Source organism: Vulpes vulpes, unplaced genomic scaffold (assembly GCF_048418805.1).
Source record: "Vulpes vulpes isolate BD-2025 unplaced genomic scaffold, VulVul3 u000000698, whole genome shotgun sequence".
Lineage (NCBI taxonomy): Eukaryota > Metazoa > Chordata > Mammalia > Carnivora > Canidae > Vulpes > Vulpes vulpes.
In genome coordinates this window covers 594,744-614,346 of record NW_027325792.1, presented here as the reverse complement: position 1 = coordinate 614,346, position 19,603 = coordinate 594,744, and the positions used below count along the sequence as shown (strand labels likewise).

The window sequence follows — 19,603 nt, the reverse complement described above, 5'->3', positions numbered from 1 at the left end:
ATAACTATAAGATACAAAGAAATTCTGTGTGGTAAAGCAGAGAAAGAGTACCTAAGAAAGGGTAAACTTGAAAAGGGTATTAACAGATACAGAGATAATCCATAAATCACAACACTGTAAAAATGTGTTCAAATACTGGAGAAAATGTAGTTTGGCTCCTAGAGAGCAGAGCTGACCACTGGAATGGCCAGGCCAGAACTGCTGTGCAAACAACAGCCACCTCCGGAGGTATAGACAAAGATAAGAAAATGACATGTGACAAGAAAATGGTTGCTGGATCTGCAGTGGGAATCCAGGTGCCAGTAGGGGTGAAAGGTTGTTAGAACTTACTCTTTGAAGGACTGACTTGGTGTGTGACCTTCTGGACACAAGTAGCTTTATGCAGGCTGTACTAGGCTTGTCAGAGGAGTCCAGGCTGTCTGTAGAAATATCATTGCCAGGATGAGGCTGAAAGGTCAAAGGACCTTCATCCTAGGCTTGTGACTGCTAAGTAGTAGTTCCTTACCAGATGTCCTTATACCCACACTGCCTATCCTCCTGGATAGTGCTGTGAATTGGAGGAAGTCTCTACCTCCTGCAAAATCTCCCCTGCTGCCCTCTACTGAGAAACTTAACAGTGTGCATTTAAAAAGAGAAATGCTTAAGCCAATTCTGTTGTTTACCATATTGGAGGTACATTTGGAAATGAAAGGCAATGAATTGATAACTGACACAACAGATAGGCTTAACAAATACAGAGATAATCTAGAAATCACAACACCATAAAAATGTGTTCAAATACTGTGTTTTGCTCTATAGTTCTTTCAGTTCCAAGCTTTTTGATATGAAAAATTGGTGTATATATGTATAACTTTCGTTCATGATTTAAATATGAATACCCATTAGCATCATGATAGCTATGCATGTGCTAGAAGATAATTTAATGAATTACAATATAGCACATCGAAGAGTTGCTATGGTCTATTGAATCAAAAATCCAGTTCTTGAAAACTGCCTAAACATAATTTACCTATCCAATGTCAGTTTAAAATTTGCATAATAAGCCACAGTGAGTTTTAAAAATCTCATACAAATAATGATCCATTTAATATGTTCCACAAAGAAATATATTTTAAACATCTTTTATACATATATACATATTTTAAACAGTCTTTTATATATCTTTTATATATTCTAAGAGAGGGCTCATTTTCCCCCCATTACCTAAAAATGTTTCTCAGAAAAAATAATATAAAAAATTACTATGTTGATCATAATTCCAGGAGAAAACTAAGAATCCTTGAAAATATAAGCTTAATTGAACTGGTAAGAATTGCTGTTATAGCAAAGTGGCATGGCATTAGAATAACTCCCATCAGTTATCAGGTTATCTTTAATTCACAATTTACAACTAACCATTTTGTAACCTCAAGAGCTGTTCCTTTTCTCTAATTTATCTCTAATCATAATTTTTATTCACAATTGACCATTTATTATACCTCAGTGATGAGTACTTTTTATTTTTTTATCACACTTCATTTTTATATTTAAATTACGTTAGCTAACGTATAGTACATTATTAGTTTCAGCTGTAGTTTTCAATAATTCATCAGTTGCATATGACATTTCTTAATACAGCAACAAGGTCTTATTTTCATCATTGCATCGATGGAGAAAGAGGAGAAATGTTGCATTACCTGTTCAAGAGAATCACTTCAGAAGCAGAAGGGCTGGGATTTGAAGATTTTTTTGTTTGTCTCAAAAGCTCCTACTGATTTTAGGCATGTTTCTAACTCTAGGTCAAAGTGGAGACTTATATTTTATAATCAGAGGTGTTAGAATTGATGGCACTGCTTCTCAGACTTTCATGTACACATCGATTGCCTGAGGACTTTCATCAAATACAAGCTCTAATTTAGTAGGCCTGGAGTGAGACTTGAGATTCCAAAAAGCTCGTATTTGGCGCCTATGTTACTAGTTCATAAACCATACTTGGCATAGAAAAGGTAAACGGCAATGGGATTGGAACAGACCAAGATATTAGTGACATCTGGATAATCTGAAGATTTCAGTTCCTTGGCATTTATCTGAAGGACCTGAAAACTTATGCTCACACAAAAACCTGCACATAGATGTTTATAGCAGCTTTTGTTCATAGTTGCCAAGACTTGGAAGGAACCAAGAAGTTTTGCAATACGTGTATGTGATAAATACAAACAAATATTATTGAGCACTAAAATAAAAATGAGCCATCAAGCCATAGAAATACATGGAGGAAACTTCAATGCAAATTACTAAGTGAAAGAAGCCAAAGTGAGAAGGTCACATACTATATATAACTTTAACTATATGATGTTCCAGAAAAGAAAAAGAAACTGTGTTAACGATAAAAAGATGAATAGTTGAAGGGAATTTAGGGAGAAGATGAATCATTTTCCTTTGTTTGTGTTAGGGCACTGAAAATATGCTATGATATTATAATAGTGAATAGATGTTATTGTAAATTTGTCCAAACCCATAGAATGTAAATATCGAGTGGACCATAATATAATCTATGGACATTGGGTGATTACGATGTGTCACTGTAGGTTTATCCTTGGCAAAAACTGATAAAAATAATAATTTATATTTATAGTATAAGTATGTAAATAAAAATAAATATATTTTATATCCATATTAATTTAATAACAATTATTATTTTTAAAAATACCTCTTGGTGAATGACTTTGATGATGGGAGAGAAGCTATGCCTGTGTAGAGCATGATGTATATGGAAATCTCAATACTTACCTCTTGATTCTGTTGTGAGCCTAAGACTACTCTAAAACAAAGTCTAAAAGTCAAATAAGAAAAAATGTTGACATGGGCAGCGCAGGTGGCTCAGCGGTTTAGCACCGCCTTCGGCCCAGGGTGTGATCCTGGAGACCCAGGATCGAGTCCCACATCAGGCTCCCTGCATGGAGCCTGCTTCTCCCTCTGCCTGTGTCTCTGCCTCTCTCTCTCTGTCAATTGTGAGTAAATAAATAAAATCTTTTAAAAACATTTTTTTAAAATTCAGCATCAGTCAATAAATATGCACATGTTATCACATAAGGAATATATGAATGTGTCAGTGAATGTACAGTTAATACACATGTATGTGCATATGTGCATGTATTTTGAAACGTTGATTAAGATACAATGAATAATTAACTATATAGCAAAGTCTATAATGTGTCTGTGTTTCTATATATGCTGATTAGAAGAGATCAAATATTATATACATTGGATTTCTGTTAAATTTTTAAACAATAATATTTCCATTTAAAGGTAATTTTATTGACATACACAAAAAATATATAGTGTTAACAGTTGTCAAGTAACTACAAATCAAAACAATTAGATACCATTTATTTTTCCTATAAAATTTTCAAAAATTATAATGATCAATATAAAGACTCAGTTCATGAGTCTGGTATACCAGATATTTATACTAACCAGTTTTATGTGGAAAAAATGCTTGCAGAAGCATTTTGGTGTTAGTGATAATTTGGAAACAACCTAAATATTCAACAATAGAAATTATGGCATATCTAGCCATTTAAAAAACTACATTGTTAGAACACTTAAAGACAAAAATGCTCACAATATGAACTCAAATGAAAAGACACAAAATAAAAAGTACAGGGCAGCCTGGGTGGTATAGCGGTTTAGCTCCTCCTTCAGCCCGGGGTGTGATCCTCAAGACCTGGGATCAAGTCCCACGTCGGACTCCCTGCAAGGAGCCTACTTCTCCCTCTGCCTGTGTGTGTGTGTGTGTGTGTGTGTGATGAATAAATAAATAAAATCTTTGTAAAAAATAAAAATAAAGCAATAGAACTCTAATTCTGAACACACATGTTCAGTCAATATCCACCAAGTGCCTACCTTTTTTTTTTGTTTTAGTAAGCACTGTGTAGGTATTTGGATATATTAGTGAGCAGAATAGAGGCTCCTGATCCATATACATCTTATGGTTTAGCAGCAAAAAGACAAGAAACAAAAGGATTGAAACTTTTATTTATTTTTTTTAAGATTTTATTTATTTATTCATGATAGACATAGAGAGAGAGAGAGAGAGGCAGAGACACAGGCAGAGGGAGAAGCAGGCTCCATGCCAGGAGCCTGACGTGGGACTTGATACCAGGACCCCAGGATCACGCCCTGGGCCAAAGGCAGGCGCCAAACCGCTGAGCCACCCAGGGATCCCCAGGATTGAAACTTTTAATAGTAAAATATTGATAGTAAGATTATAGGTGAGCTGTATTTTATTTCTTCCATTCCCCCTTTTCTAATCACCTACATGGAGAGTGAGTTACTTTTACTGGAACAAAAATGCAAATATTTAAAAATGCAAAGAATCTATCAGAAAAATTATTATACTACTTAAAATGTTGCTTAACTAGTACTTTAGTACTAGTTAGTACTTGTGCTAACTAATCCTTAGTCCTTTTCGACTATTCAACCATTCCCTCAGGACTCTAACTTTAGACAATACTCATATCCTTTTTTAAAACTTTTTCTTCTCTATTCCAAAGAAGCATACTGGTCTCTCTAATTTGTTCTTTAAAAAATCAATGAAAATGTAATTAGTTGCAATTAATATATAAATATGAATCTTTGGTCCTGGAATTGGTTTGCCTGACCCAATTTAGCTCCGTAATTCTACGTGATTATCCATCCATTTAGAGTAGTGCCTTGATAGTGCACATCTCGTTTGAATTCTCCTTGTAACATAACTCAATACTAATTTACCTACGACTATATGACCTGTGATTTTGTCATTTAACCAAATCACTTTTACATTTGCATCTGATATTTTTTAAAATATCATGGTTAATGGCTGCATAATGTTATAGTTGTTCAAGTACTAAGTAGGTAATTATTCTCATTTGCACCATGACTATTATTATATTGAAATAAGCTACATTATAAAGCCTATTGATGGATTCCTAACCTACCTTTACCGGGCTTGTCAGATTGTCAGATTTTAGCACATCATCCCTTGACATCTCTACGTCAGTGGTCCCAAGCACAAATGTATGTACAAAGACTAGCCCACCAACATGAATGAATGGAGAGGGTTGGGAACAAGGGGAACAAGGTCTTTGGAGAACATGGGCCTTTAGTACAAGGGACAGCCGGTATTCAGCTTCAGCTAATTTTGCCAATCAAGAGTATTAGCCTAAATTTTCTGATTTTTTAAAATGAATTAGAAAACTACTTTTATTATTTTATTTATTTTATTTTTTATTTTTATTTTTTATGGGAGTTCAGTTTGCCAACATATAGCATAACACCCAGTGCTCATCCCACCAAGTGCCCCCCTCAGTGCCCATCACCCAGTCACCCTAACCCCCCGGCCACCTCCCCTTTCATTACCCTTTGTTCGTTTCCCAGAGTTGGTGTCTCTCATGTTTTGTCACCTTCACTGATATTTTCACTCATTTTCTCTCCTTTCCCTTTATTCCGTTTCACTAATTTTTATATTCCCCAAATGAATGAGACCATATAAGGATTGTTCTTTTCCAATTGACTTATTTCACTCAGCATAATACCAGAAAACTACTTTTAAATGTAAAATTTCCCAATTACATAAAACACCAACCAAACACAACAGTCTAGCCAACTGGATTTGGTTTTCAAATTAGAAGAGTTCAAATTTATGAAACTTGTACATTGTCACTTGTTATAACCATCCTGAGATAGACTTTTTTGTTTCTGTTTCTGATTTTTGTTTTTTAAATATAGCATAGGGAAAAACTTTAAAGAAAGACATACAATTTCCTTATAAGTATATAGAAACACCCTCACCCTGAATTGTCAGATTGTCAGATTTATTGATGTTAAATTAGATGATTCTATTTAAAGTTTATTATTTTAAGTGCATCTTGCTTTTTTAAATTGTTAGGCTTTTTAAACTTTCATTTGATAATAAATCAACATAGGTTCATAAATGCCATGGATAATCATGACAAGAATATACGGAAATTAAGTGTATGTGTACAAATCACACGTCCAGTCTCTTGCTCCTTAAGCATTGTTTACTCTTAGATCTATAATCTAATTTTTTAAAGAAAATGCAATGTATAATAAATCTTGAGTTTCGAATACTATGTGCAATCACGATGCTCTAGCATCTCAAAAGTAGACAGGGAAAATAAAGAATCAGAACAAAGGGAAACTATTTGTTTCCAAATCAACAACAAACAATAAACCATGTCTTAGTGGCTATAAACTCAAGGCATCAAGCCATAGAACAGGGTAATTTTTACGAAATATAGAATAATCTACCATGCATCAAGCAAACTGTATTGAATCTAATAAATCTAAAACTCTTAATAAAGTGCTTGGCAGGAAATCATCGAGCAGATCCAGTGTTCTGAGCTCATGTGCCACAGCTGTCACCAGAGGACCGGGGTGAAATTCTGAGTAGCTACAAAGGCAAAAACACAGAAAGTAGAGGAAAATTTCATGTCATTAACACTGTGAAGCAGTGTTTGCTCAGCTCAACAGCCTCAATGATTACATTTTGTTTTTCTGCATATCTACATTCTATTCACGTAATACCCATATGGTTCAAGTGGTGTCCCTATTATTAGTCTTCTGACAGGAATGTCCCTTGCAAAAGACCATTGTTTGCTTTATGGGGAAAAGAGATATTTAGAGAGACGTTTGTCTTGAGGATCCACCCAGCTTTAAGAAAGGGTAATGCCCATGACTGGACAACTTTAATTCAAAAACATTAGTACTATATTTTAGGTAAATGTTTAAGGAAGAGGAAGTATTACTAAACTCAGATTCCATTCTCCAGATGCTATAAAATGGCATGTGTTACCAATTTTTGAAAATACATATAAATTATTATTTTAATAGAACAACAATAGTAGTAACTAATTGTTGGTAAGCAATATGCCAAGAAATATATTGTGTATCTCACATGACTTGATTAATTTATCCTCTGTCACTCTGTGAGGTAGCTACTATTGTTACATCTATTTTCAGATATGGAAATAGAGTAAGTGGCAGAGCTGGGATTTCAATCTGATCAGTTTGATTCAGGAGGTAGTTTTACCTCTTTGAGTGTCATTATGGTGAGATATTTGCCTGGTAGGCAGTCAAGTATGATTCTAACCCCATACTTAGTCCAAGTCTTCAAAATGGAAAGTCTATTCATTTTGCCAACCTGCCTTTGATTCAAATGAGGAATCTGCAGGATGCAGCTGATCACTACAAACCCCGAGAACTCCCTCATTCACTTCAAGACTGGCAGGGTTTATATACCCTTATTTAATCCAATTGTAACTGAACCGAGTGAGAGTTTGTCCCCTCAATGCACAGAGAGCCAATAAAAACTGACACTGAGCTTTTGCAGTGAAGAAAGATAAGCTGTTAATGGTGTGGTCTCACCCATGAGAACAGTACCTAATGCTCAAAAGTCCTGTACCCCCTCATGGTTTGCAAGTGAGGATTTTTAAGGTCAAAATTTGGAGCAGGGGGCTCCTGAGAAGGTGGACGCTGTTGATTGGAGGCCCATGATGTCATGCTAGCAGATGCTCCGATGCCATTTCATTAAGTCCCACAGCGGTCTTCTCCGTCTCAAGAGATTTGGAATCTGAAAGACATCTCGATTCCTTATGTTAAAAATTTCACTAAGTACATCTGGTGATCATATCTATTTGTAAGCTAGTGGGGTTGCATTCTTACAGGTTTCTTGGCTAGTTCAGTTATGCCTGGGGATGATATGACCTCTATTGATCATTCTTTCATCTGAACTGATACGATGGAGGCCAGCTTCAAATATGATTGGATTACTTGTGATTTGTTTAATTTATGCTGTAAATCTAAAATCATATTGCTAATTCTTCTTTTTAAAAAAATATTTATTTATTTGTTTGAAAGAGGGAGAGAGTGAAAGAGAGAAAGTGGAAGAGAAGGGAAGAGGGGGAGGGAGAGAGAGCCTGACAAGAGGCTCGGTCTCACGACCTGGAGACCATGACCCTGAGATCATGACCTGAGCCAAAACCAAGAGTCGAGTGCTTAACCAACTGCAGCACCCAGGTGCCCCATATTGCTACTCTTCTAATGTTTGCTTTAGTAGGGAGGGATTTTTTTTTTTTCTTAACTTACTGGATGCTTTTGGCTGGTCTACTAATTAAATTGGTTAACATCTAATTTTGTACTTATGAGAGCCCCACAAAGACATGAAAAGCTTCAAGACAGGCAATTGAGGCTTAATATGCCATTCTGAGTTAAGGAGTTAGGGGTAGGGATCTGGGGCTTCAAAAGGAAGGAACACAATTAACAGAAAGATGATAAGAGCAAATAATTGGAAAACAAATGTTTGTCATGACCTGCAGAGACAGTGGGACACAGAGGAAACTGAACAAACGTATCTTGCTGAGTTCCCCTTAGCTTGGCACACCTAGCCTGTACTTTTTGTAGATATTTCTGGTGGTACCTCTCTTCCAGGACCAGACCTCCTCTGAATTCTCAGAGACAAATAAGGGGGAGGGGAAAGTTTTTGAATCCGTTGGATCTTGATTGCCTTCAGCTCAAAACAGTCCACATGACAAAGTGACACATTTTGTGGCAGCCTATTCTGATTCCCTTTAATTTCAAAGGGATTTAATATGCATAAGTGAATAAACCATTACGTTCAGTCTGTATAAAGGGTGTTATCAGTCATCTGCTTTGCATTGGGAAGTTTTCCTCTGAGGGTAAATTCCTCTGAATTATGCTGCCCTATGAAAGGCAGCTATGCTTAGCACAACATCACTAGTGCTGCACTCTGCTGCACTATGATATGGCAGAAACACATCCTTTATAGCAGTGCCGAGGAATCCGATCTCCCCACCAAAATGAGCTTTCCAGATAGTTCTGTGTGCCTTAAACATTGAAGAACAGCATTCAAAAGATTTTATTTTAATTTTAATTTTTTTGAAGATTTTATGTACTTATTTGAGAGAGAGCAAGAATGTGTGCGTGAGTGGGGGAGGGGTAGGGAGAGAGGGAAAGAGTGAATCTTAAGCAGACTCAGAGCTGAGAGCAGAGCCTGATTTGGGGCTAATCTCAAGACTCTGAGATTATAACTAAGCTGAAACCACGAGTTGGATGCTAAACCTACTGAGCCACCCTGATCAGAAACTCTTTCGCTTAACATACAAGTTCATAGCTTTTCTTTTTTTCTAAAATTGCCAGATATTATCAGGAGCATAGCCTCCCAAATAATGGAGGAACTTCATCCTAGCCTCATGATGTACCAATTTAGTAATGGAGAATATAGAAGCAGGCAGGGATAGAGGGAGGAAATAATTGAAAGCTATTTGGGCAGCCCTGGTGGCACAGCGGTTTAGCACCGCCTGCAGCCCAGGTCGTGATCCTGGAGACCCCAGATCGAGTCCTGAGTCGGGCTTCCTGCATAGAGCCTGCTTCTCCCTCTGCCTGTGTCTCTGCCTCTCTCTCTCTCTCTCTCTGAATGAATAAATAAATCTTAAAAAAAAAAAAGTAAAAAATTGAAAGCTATTTGTAGTTTTAAAAAATTCCCAGATTTCACTCTATCATACAATAAGCTTTAAAGAAATTGCTGTTGTATTGAGACCAAACCTATTATAATGAGACAGGTCCAGATAATGATAATGTGCTGTGATTTTAAAATGAAATTCAGGACATAGCTCCAGGGTCTGTTTTTAATGACACCTCCATTGATAAAGGATGTAAAATTTTCCAAGTCTGTTAGCTAGTCATTCAGTAGTAAATTTGACCAAGTGTAATGACACCCACATTTTCTTATTAGAGTGCTTATGGTTATCTACATAGCAAATGGCAAATTGGAGATTTATATGCCATTTAAACTAGGTTACATCTAGGAAAATTCATTCTGGGTCATTATGGGAAGACTGCTCTTAAAACAGTCTAGTGGAACAGTTTTAGATGGTTTTGTGTAGTACCAAGAGTCATTAATATAACAAGAGATTCCTTTTTAGCAGAAGAGTTATTTGAATAGACAGCTGGGCATTGTAGTGCAAAACAGGCATCAGCTTAGTTTTGCACTTTGGCCTTATAACATAAAACCGTGTCATTACGACAAGCCCTTTTATGGCAGGAAATCTGTCTAATGTAGCTCATTCTTGCTCTTAGTCCAGGGAGGTTTAATTACCAGAAGAATTAATCTCACCAATAATGGGGGATCCCTGCGTGGCCCAGCAGTTTGGCGCCTGCCTTTGACCCAGGGCGCGATCCTGGGGACCCGGGATCGAGTCCCATGTCGGGCCCCCTGCATGGAGCCTGCTTCTCCCTCTGCCTGTGTCTCTGCCTCTGTGTGTGTGTGTGTGTGTGTGTGTGTGTGTGTGTGTGTGTGTGACTATCATGAATGAATAAATAAAATCTTTTTTAAAAAATCTCACCAATAATAATAAGTAATATTTGTAAGGACTTTGAAGTTTACAAGGATTTTCACATATAGTTCCTGCCCTTGTATCATTGCCCATACTTCCTAACTGTTCTTCCTGACACCAGTTTCAACTCCTTCCAGTACATTCTCTGTATTTATGATCAAAACACAAATTTCATCACATTATTTTCCTGATTATACATTTACAGCATTTTCCTTATTGCCTACATGGTAAAGTCTAGGTCATTAGCAAATCATACAGTGTAGTAATATTGCTTGTGTGGAATCAGATTTTCCGTAACACACGCACACACACAAACACACACAAATATACCAAAATGTATTAAAAAGGTAGTGACAACATAGAGAGGAGTAGATGCTGCAGATCTTTGCTAGTCTTGTTTCCTAACATTTTCCATTGTAAAGAGTTCACAGCTTCCAGTGGCATAGATAATACAGGTCAGGGACCAGATAGATTTCAGACAAAATTTTAATAGCTCATATATATTAAACATTTTATACAACATGGCATAGTACTTAATACATAATAACCGCTCAACAATAATTTTCTAAACTTTATTTCAATGTGGCAAGTACTGCAGTATAATACATCCTCTACTATGGAATTTCCACAGACTGAGGATGTTGTTATGGTAAGGTTCCAGTGTATAAATTATGTGAAAATACTGGGCAAAAGGGAAGGAAATATTTTGCCAGCTGATAATATAATGTTGCAAAACTTCTATTCAAGGAGATTTTTAAAAATCTGAGTTTACTATTGTATATTTCACAGTTGAAAATAAGCTCTGGCCCATGAGATTTTACCTACACATTGGGGACAACATCTTGTTAAAACAAGATTGTGAAGTTTATAAGAAAGTAGTAAAGTCTGCCTTTCGATATAGACTTACATTTTTGTTCTTCCTGTTTCTTTTGGAATCTGCATTTTTCTGTGAATGATGAGTATTTCTTGGTCACCAAATCCTCTCTTAGTCTACATTCATTTGGTAGTACACTGGAAAGCTGAAGAAAAGTGATTAAAGACCAGGAATGTCAATGTTTTTGGCATGGAAATGGATCATATTTGACTTTTTCAAATATATGCTCTTGAAAATTGGCCATTCGTATGTACAGACGTTTAAATTTCTAAATATAATAAGCTGTGTAAAAGGAGATATGATTTGAGGAAATGAGTATAGTAATGGTCATTACGGGAAGCACCAGTGCAAAATTACCAGTTCAAGAACACTTTATGGAACATAATGAATTGTCATAGTTGTTTTTAGAGTTAGAAAGATTCTTTGACTAAATGTTAGAACATCTTTGTTTAACAGCATTCATTCTAAGAAAGACATACAAATACACTGATATAGTGTCACTGATCTCTCTTATTTACAAATCATTTAAATTACAAAGAACAAACATTCCCTTCAAAAAATCTGAATATACCCTTCCTTAGCTTGAACTTTAATTGAACTTGATAAAAGTAATTTGATTTTCAGGGTTGTTCCTATCATATCTTAATGAATTAAAGAAATATAGCAAAGATTCCTTGTGTGTATGTTTTTTGTAATAATGAAAAAAATCACAGTTACACATTACCTATAAAGAAAAAGAAGGAATATGATGTAGGTTGAATTGACTTATATACTACATCATTTAATTCCTACAAGTCTTTTGTTTTGTTTTATTTAAAAATTTTTTTAAATTCCTACAACAGTCTTTTGAAAGAGGAATTACAATCTTCACTTTAGATGTAAAGTACCAGTGCAATACTATCTTATATAGAATAAAGTTACAGTTGTTTATAATGAATTGAAGATTATTGTTTCACTGTGTTTAACATTTTCTGGATGATGCTGTTTTTAAAGAAAAGTAGTGTAAATGTAAAAATTCAATGTATTGGTGGGATCAATAATTGTGATCACATTCAACATTTATAAATTCATTTTCTCTCTAAATTGAAAAGAACTGGAATTTTTTTTAAAGAGTTATTTATTGGGCAGCCCGGGTGGCTCAGCGGTTTAGCGCCGCCTTCAGCCCAGGTCGTGATCCTGGAGACCCGGGATCAAGTCCCACGTAGGGCGCCCTGCATGGAGCCTGCTTCTCCCTCTGCCTGTGTCTCTGCCTCTCTCTCTCTCAATCCTCTCTGTGTGTTCTCATGAATAAATAAATAAAATCTTTTAAAAAAAGAGCTACTTATTGATTTATTTATTCATGATGGACATAGAGAGAGAGAGAGAGAGGCAGAGACACAGGCAGAGGGAGAAGCAGGCTCCATGCCGGAAGCCCGACGGGGGACTCGATCCCGGGACTCCAGGATCACACCCTGGGCCAAAAGCAGGCGCTAAACCGCTGAGCCACCCAGGGATCCCCAAAAGGACTGCAATTAAAGAAGAGACCAGAATTATTTATATCATTAACTTTATTTTTTCAGTGTTCAGAATAAAAGTCAATATCAACATGTGTAATAACAACAGTCTTTTCCAAAAAGTCTATCTCTCACAATTATTTTTAATAAACGCAAAGATAATAGGAAAGAAGTGTTATCTAGTTATCTAATTATAGATATCTATGTTATCTAGTTTTGTGAAAACACATAATACTGAGAATGTCAGAATTTTTTGTTTAGGAACATGATCTCTTTAAGAGTGTGATGAAAATAATAGATCATCTTCTCAGAAGAAGAACTACATATGCATACACACTAATCCTCCAATCCTCAAATCAATTAAAATCCCTTTTATGTATGCAGTAGTATGAAATATAGAACCCACAGATTTATGATGACCCAAGATCCTACAATTATTTACTCCCTGCAATCTTCATGCTTACCCCCAAGGATTTCAAACCCCAATTACCCTCCACTGTTTGTTTTCCCTAGCATTTTCACCATCTGACGACACATGATGTAATTTACTCATGCATTGAGTGTCCATTGCCTGTTCCACTTTCCAGAATGCAGCTTCCACCAGGGCAATGACCTTTGTCTATTATGGTCAACAGTTCACCTAGAACAGTTTCTGACACAAAACAGTCCCTCATTATTTCCTGAACCAATAAATAGATTTATAGTGACTGTATATGTCGTATTAAGAATATAAGCCTCAAATTTGAATTCAAGAACCTTTTATTGAATTGTTGATCTGCATATCCCTAACTTCATCCTTTTAAAAGTAATAGACCATGCATGTTGTTGTAGTGTTTTTAGGATGAAATAACAAATATATAATCTTATAATAACCATCTATCACTTATATGACTGCACAGATTGTTCCCTGAATTAGCCATAGAATGTGGAGGCCAAAGCCACCACTTCTTATAGGATTATCAAATGTCCATATTAAGTGTCAGTTTTGATTGAAAGTTTCTTTAAGGGTAAGTTGATAGTTTACAATGTCTTAATGACCAGAAAAATTTTATCAAAAATAATGGTAATTCAAATATTATTATAGCAAGTAAATTATTAAATTCGGAATTACACCCATACTGACACCCCCCCACACACACACAATTAGACATTTTTCCCCAGTGTATTTACCTCGGATGATATCTGAGGTACCTCAGATGATGTTTCTTTGATTTGTTGATTGGTTTTCATTATTTTATTTTGTTTTCCAGCATTGTGTCCTTACTCTCATATTTTTGGGCCATTCTTCAAATAGAATATCCAGGTTTCATTACCAATGGTAAGATGAAACCATGAACTTAAAAAGTCACCTTAATAACCAAATGTATCATAAAATGTACAAGTAGAAAAAAAGTCTATGGCATCGCTAGCCAATATATCTTTATCACAGCTACTACTGAGAAGACAGACTGATAAAATGTGGGAAGATAATTTAGATTTTGTGAGGAAGGAAAACATGTTCTTACACTTAGGGACTATTCATTACATTTTAGTACAAAGGAAATTTTTTATATAGCTGAGTTATCAGCCAGTGAATGAAAACAGTAGGATGAACAGTTCTATATAATTGTTGTAGAATACTCGCCAAGTCTTGTGAGATTCAGCCTGAGGATAAGTGGGGAAGAAAGAATAAAGGGAGCTCATCAAACAGTTGATACTCTTTGTAGGGAGGGCCTCTTGGTTGTTGGATAGGAGGAAGCAGGCAGATGTCAAAACTATGTTCATAGCTCCTTCCTCTACAATGACACAGGTTCTGTTAGATACTTCTCACACTGAAATAAACGACTCTGTTCACACACCCGTGTGCAAGATTAGAATATTTATTCTCCATGATATGACTACTCCTTAAAACCCAGACCGTCTGGCAAACTATGCGTGAATGAATGGATGAATGAATGAGATCTATGAGTCACCTGCCACAGAGAATGAGAGTTTATTGTGTTTGTCTAGATAAAGAACAGACTGGGGTGTAAGTTTTGTTGTTGTTGTTGTTCTTTTACCTAAACTTGTCAATTATACTCCTTCTTACCATTATTCAGTTTTATCCTAAATTTCATTATTATCTTCTTAAATAATTTGTGCTATAAACCAGCAAGTCCCCTTGTTCCTGTGTTTTCTCGTACTGCTGTGATACCATTTTTTTGTTGTTGGATTAGTCTGTATGTCACACACATAAGAACACAGCAATTGAGATATTAACAATGTTAAACAATTTTATTAATAGAATATATCTCTCCATTTCTTCAGGTCTTCTTTAATATCCCTTCATTGGGTTTCACAATTTGCTACATAAAATCTGTAAATATTCTGCACTTAACAACTATATATTTTGTAGCATTTTCTTTCTTGGGAATGGTAGCATATATTTGGCTATATTTTCTAACTTATTGCTATGTAGAGAAATGTGCTGATTTTACAGAAGGTCTGAAATGCTGATAATAATAACTGGAACTTCAGAAATATGGATTAAAACAGAGAAAAACAAAGAGAAAAATAGTAAACTAGATAATGAATTTGATGAAATCACTCAGAATGAAGTGCAGAGAAATAAAGATAAGAATAGAAGAAGAAGAGAGGTGCCTGGGTGGCTCAGTCAGTTAAGTGTCTGCCTTCTGCTCAGGTCATGATCAGCCCTTCCTTGGGCTCCATGCTCAGAGGAGAGCCTGCTTCCCCCTCTTCTCCCCATTTATGCTCTCTGTTGCTATCTCTCTCTCAAATGAATAAATAAAATCTTTTAAAAAAAGAGGGAGAGAGAATATAAGAAGAAGAGATTGAGATAACTGAAGGAGAAAGTGAGGAGACCCAGTCTATAGTAACAAGTTCTAGAAGGGGATACCGTAGATATTGGAGGGAGAACTGTATCAAAACTTGGCCCAGGAAAGCTCAGGACTGTTCTGGTGGCCTTGGAGAAGCCCACTAGGGCATGATGCATCATGGTTAATGACATGGACTTTAGGTTTAAATTAGTATCAGTTAAAGTCACAGCTCCAACATTTACGAAAAGTGTGAGTGCCCTTGTATATGGGCATCACGTGAGCTCCTACTTTATCATATTGTCAGTGAGACAATACAAGGGCACTGTTCAGTATTGTACCTGACACATAACACCCAGAGAATGTTACCTCTTATAGGATTCTAAAAGTGTAATGCTACTCACATTAATAGAATAAACTGATGAATGATAAATCAATGTATTAATATATTGTATAGAATTATTTAATTATTAATGTATTAATAATAATGTAATGATTTATATATTGCTATATTATATTAATATTAATTATATGGAGGTGTAGAGGTGCTAAATAATATCTTTAAGACCTAGCTATCATGGAATTAAATACATTGTTCCTTAGAGATGAAAACACTTGTCATGCATATCTAGTGCTGCTATCATTCCAATAGTAGTATAATTTTATTCTCATTTTTCAGCTCAAAAGATTCCAGTTTGGCGGGATTAGGAACTAAGAATTGTGGGGAGCTAAATTTTGGGCTAGGGGGCACTTTAGATAAAAAAAAATACTAAAGCTTGGATCATTTGTCAAAATGACACACCTGAGTAGTGATGAAGCCAGGATTCAAACCCATGGTGCACCCCTGTGCAAATTTCTGTCTAATAAGCCACTATGAGACACACCGAGTCATTGAAATGCAGAGTAAGTGATAGGGGAAGCATTCACATTATGTTTACCAATAATGTAGGGAAGGAAGGAAGGAAGGAAGGAAGGAAGGAAGGAAGGAAGGAAGGAAGGAAGGAAGGAAATACTATGAATACATTTTAAATAGGATACAAATTTGTACAGAGCTTGTAACAAAAAAAAATAAAAGACTTCTTTTAATAGAAGTTTAAAAAGGTCTGGGAAGGAGTTAAACAAAAGATTTGTATTTACCTCTAAAAAAACTCCTTATTGCTTTCCATACTCTTCTACCATGAAAACTTTTACTTTTTAATAATTTTATTTAAAAATGACTTTTTAAAACAAAATATAGTCTCAAGAAAGGCAAGAAACCACATTTGGAGTTAGGAGTTTGAAGGGAAGCAGTAGTTTCTATTTATAATGAATTCAGAATATAAAAAAGTAGTAAAGGACAGGCTTCCACCTCCTCTCCTTCCTCTCCTCCCTCTCATATTGCCCTCACTCATTTTCCCTTTGATTTTTCCTACATTTATGGTAGTTCAGGGTGCATATTGCACGAGAGATCCAGTCTAACAGGATGAAGGAGGGCTTCAGTCCAGTGCTAAGATACCACTGCATCCACCAGAAGAAGAGAGAGCCGTTTCTTACTTGATAACCTTTCCACTCCTATTTTTGCATGTCTGTGCTGTGATCAAAGCACGGGCCTTAGTTGTGAGGCTCTTGATATTGAGGGCAGAGTGGGGGAGTTTGGGGGCATACGCCCGAACAGTCATCTGTTCACCTAAGCCAAGTGGAGCTGAAATCCTGCATATGTGCCAGAATGCCATTTTTTTCTTTCTCCTTTTCTCTGTTGCTTATCATACCCTGGACTATTCAGGACAATCAGCAATTGGACAGAATACTCAAGGAGGGGGATATTAAGCTCTACTTTTTTTTTTTAAGATTTTATTTATTTGAGAGAGAGAGAGAGAGAGATCACCAGCATGAGCAGGGGCAGGGGGAGGTCAGAGGAAGAGAGAAACAGACTCTCCCCGCTGAACAGGAGCCCAACTCAGGGCTCCATCCCAGGACCCCAGGATCATGATCTGAACCGAAGGCAAACACATAAACAACTGAGCCCCCAGGTGCCCCTGAGCTCCACTTTTGAAGGGAAGAGTATCAAATAATTTTTAGACACATTTTAAAATGAAAACTTTTTTTATATTGTTTGCATAAAAATGCCAAGAAGAATTACAGTGTTACGTATACAGAGATAATTTAACAAAGAATCTCACACTCTAGTTTTTGAATACAAGAGAACAACACTATAATTTGTACTGGTTATTACAGAAAAAAATGTATATATGCTAATTTTAAGACAAATTCTCAAATTTAGAATATCTTAACCAACTCTTCCAATTTATAATTTGAGTAAATATTGCTATGCTACATTCAGTATTTAACTCAAAAATATTTCTGTACTCAGAACTCTGTAGAATACCAGATTGTTATAGATTGTGAACAAATCTATATGAAAAAATACATCCCAGGGTTCCTTGGGTGGCTCAGTGTTTAGCGCCTGCCTTCAGCCCAGGGCATGAACCTGGAGTCCCAGGATCAAGTCCCATATTGGGCTTCCTGCATACAGCCTGCTTCTCCCTCTGCCTGTGTCTCTGCCTCTGTGTGTGTGTGTGTGTGTGTGTGTGTGTGTGTGTGTGTGTCTCATGAATAAATAAAATCTTTAAAAAGAAAGAAAAAGAAAAAATACATCCCAGACTAAGTTCAGGTATCATTACTATTGTAGCAAACCATATTCTATATTTAAATGGTTTCTAATTTGGTAAGCAAATATAGAAAACTTGGAGTGGATTTAATTCAAAAATGAATTATAAAGCAACAAAATACGCTTCTGTAAAATCTGATTTCTAAGGAAGTTAATTGAGATTTTCTTAGAACAGTAAAATCCTGAAGTTCTGAGTATATAATCATTTTCAGGAAAAATATCTTTAATCTTGATACATGGCTTTTGTGCACAAACTTTATATGAATAGGAGGGATGATGTAAAATATAAGATGATGGGATCCCTGGGTGGCTCAGCAGTTTAGTGCCTGCCTTTGGCCCAGGGCATGTTCGGGGAGTCCCAGGATCGAGTCCCACATCAGACTCCGGCGTGGAGCCTGCTTCTCCCTCTGCCTGTGTCTTTGCCTCTCTCTCTCTCTCTCTCTCCTTCTCTCTCTCTCTCTCTGTCTCTCATGAATGAATAAATAAAATCTTTAATAAAAAAATATATATAAGATGCTGACAGGGGTTCCTGAGTGACTCAATCGGTTAAGTGACCAGCTCTTGATTTCAGCTTGGGTCAGGGTCTCTGTCTCAGAGATCTTAACCAAGCCCTGCCTCTCTCCTCAGAGAGTCCGCTGGAAATTCCCTCTCTCTCTCTCTCTCTCTCTCTCTCTCTCTCCCCCCCCACCCCCCTGCTCTGCGTGTCCTCCTGTTCATATGCACTCTCTCTGTCAAATAAATAAATCTTTCTTAAAAAAGAAAAAGATATAAGAATCAATAGATTAAAAATATTAGTTATGCTAACAAGGAAAATTAGAACAAGATTAAAATATAAAGATCAAAATTATTAGTTATGCTAACAAGGAAAATTAGAACAATCTTTTATCAACACTGCAAATTTAGTATTTGGCATATTTTTTTTAAAGATTTATTAATTTATTTATTCATGATAAATAGGCAGGCACTAAACTGCTGAGCCACCCATGATAGACATAGAGAGACAGAGAGAGAGAGAGAGAGAGAGAGAGAGAGAGGCAGAGACACAGGAAGAGGGAGAAGCAGGATCCATGCCGGAAGCCTCACGCAGGACTCGATCCCAGGACCCCAGGATCGCGCCCTGGGCCAAAGGCAGGCACTAAACCACCGAGCCACCCAGGGATCCCCAGTATTTGGCACATTATATTCTATTTAACATTCTGAAATTTCCCTATTTTGCTGCCAATTTTTTCACATATCTCTTTATCTTCCGATCTATTCCTTTCCACATGCCTCTTCCTGTCCACTTTTACTACTGAACTGAAACTACTTTCTCCATTACCATCTATGACACATCATTCTATTTTCTATTTTTCACAGATCATTGATCTTTTCATTTTTCCTGTTTCTTGACTTTCTGTACTGTT

The 19,603-nt window shown here is 36.2% G+C and overlaps 2 protein-coding genes and 1 long non-coding RNA gene across 3 annotated transcripts in view; 2 read left to right on the top strand and 1 right to left on the bottom strand.

The window, feature by feature from the left end:
* The window catches only part of LOC140597372 (uncharacterized), a 340,786-nt gene that overhangs the window by 233,970 nt on the left and 87,213 nt on the right, over positions 1-19,603 (bottom strand). The gene's annotated exons all lie outside the window — the stretch shown is intronic.
* LOC140597388 (piwi-like protein 1) overlaps positions 1-19,603 on the top strand; it is a 125,207-nt gene that overhangs the window by 38,423 nt on the left and 67,181 nt on the right. The window lies entirely within an intron of this gene.
* Positions 1-19,603, top strand: part of LOC140597381 (uncharacterized) — a 54,471-nt gene that overhangs the window by 11,147 nt on the left and 23,721 nt on the right. The gene's annotated exons all lie outside the window — the stretch shown is intronic.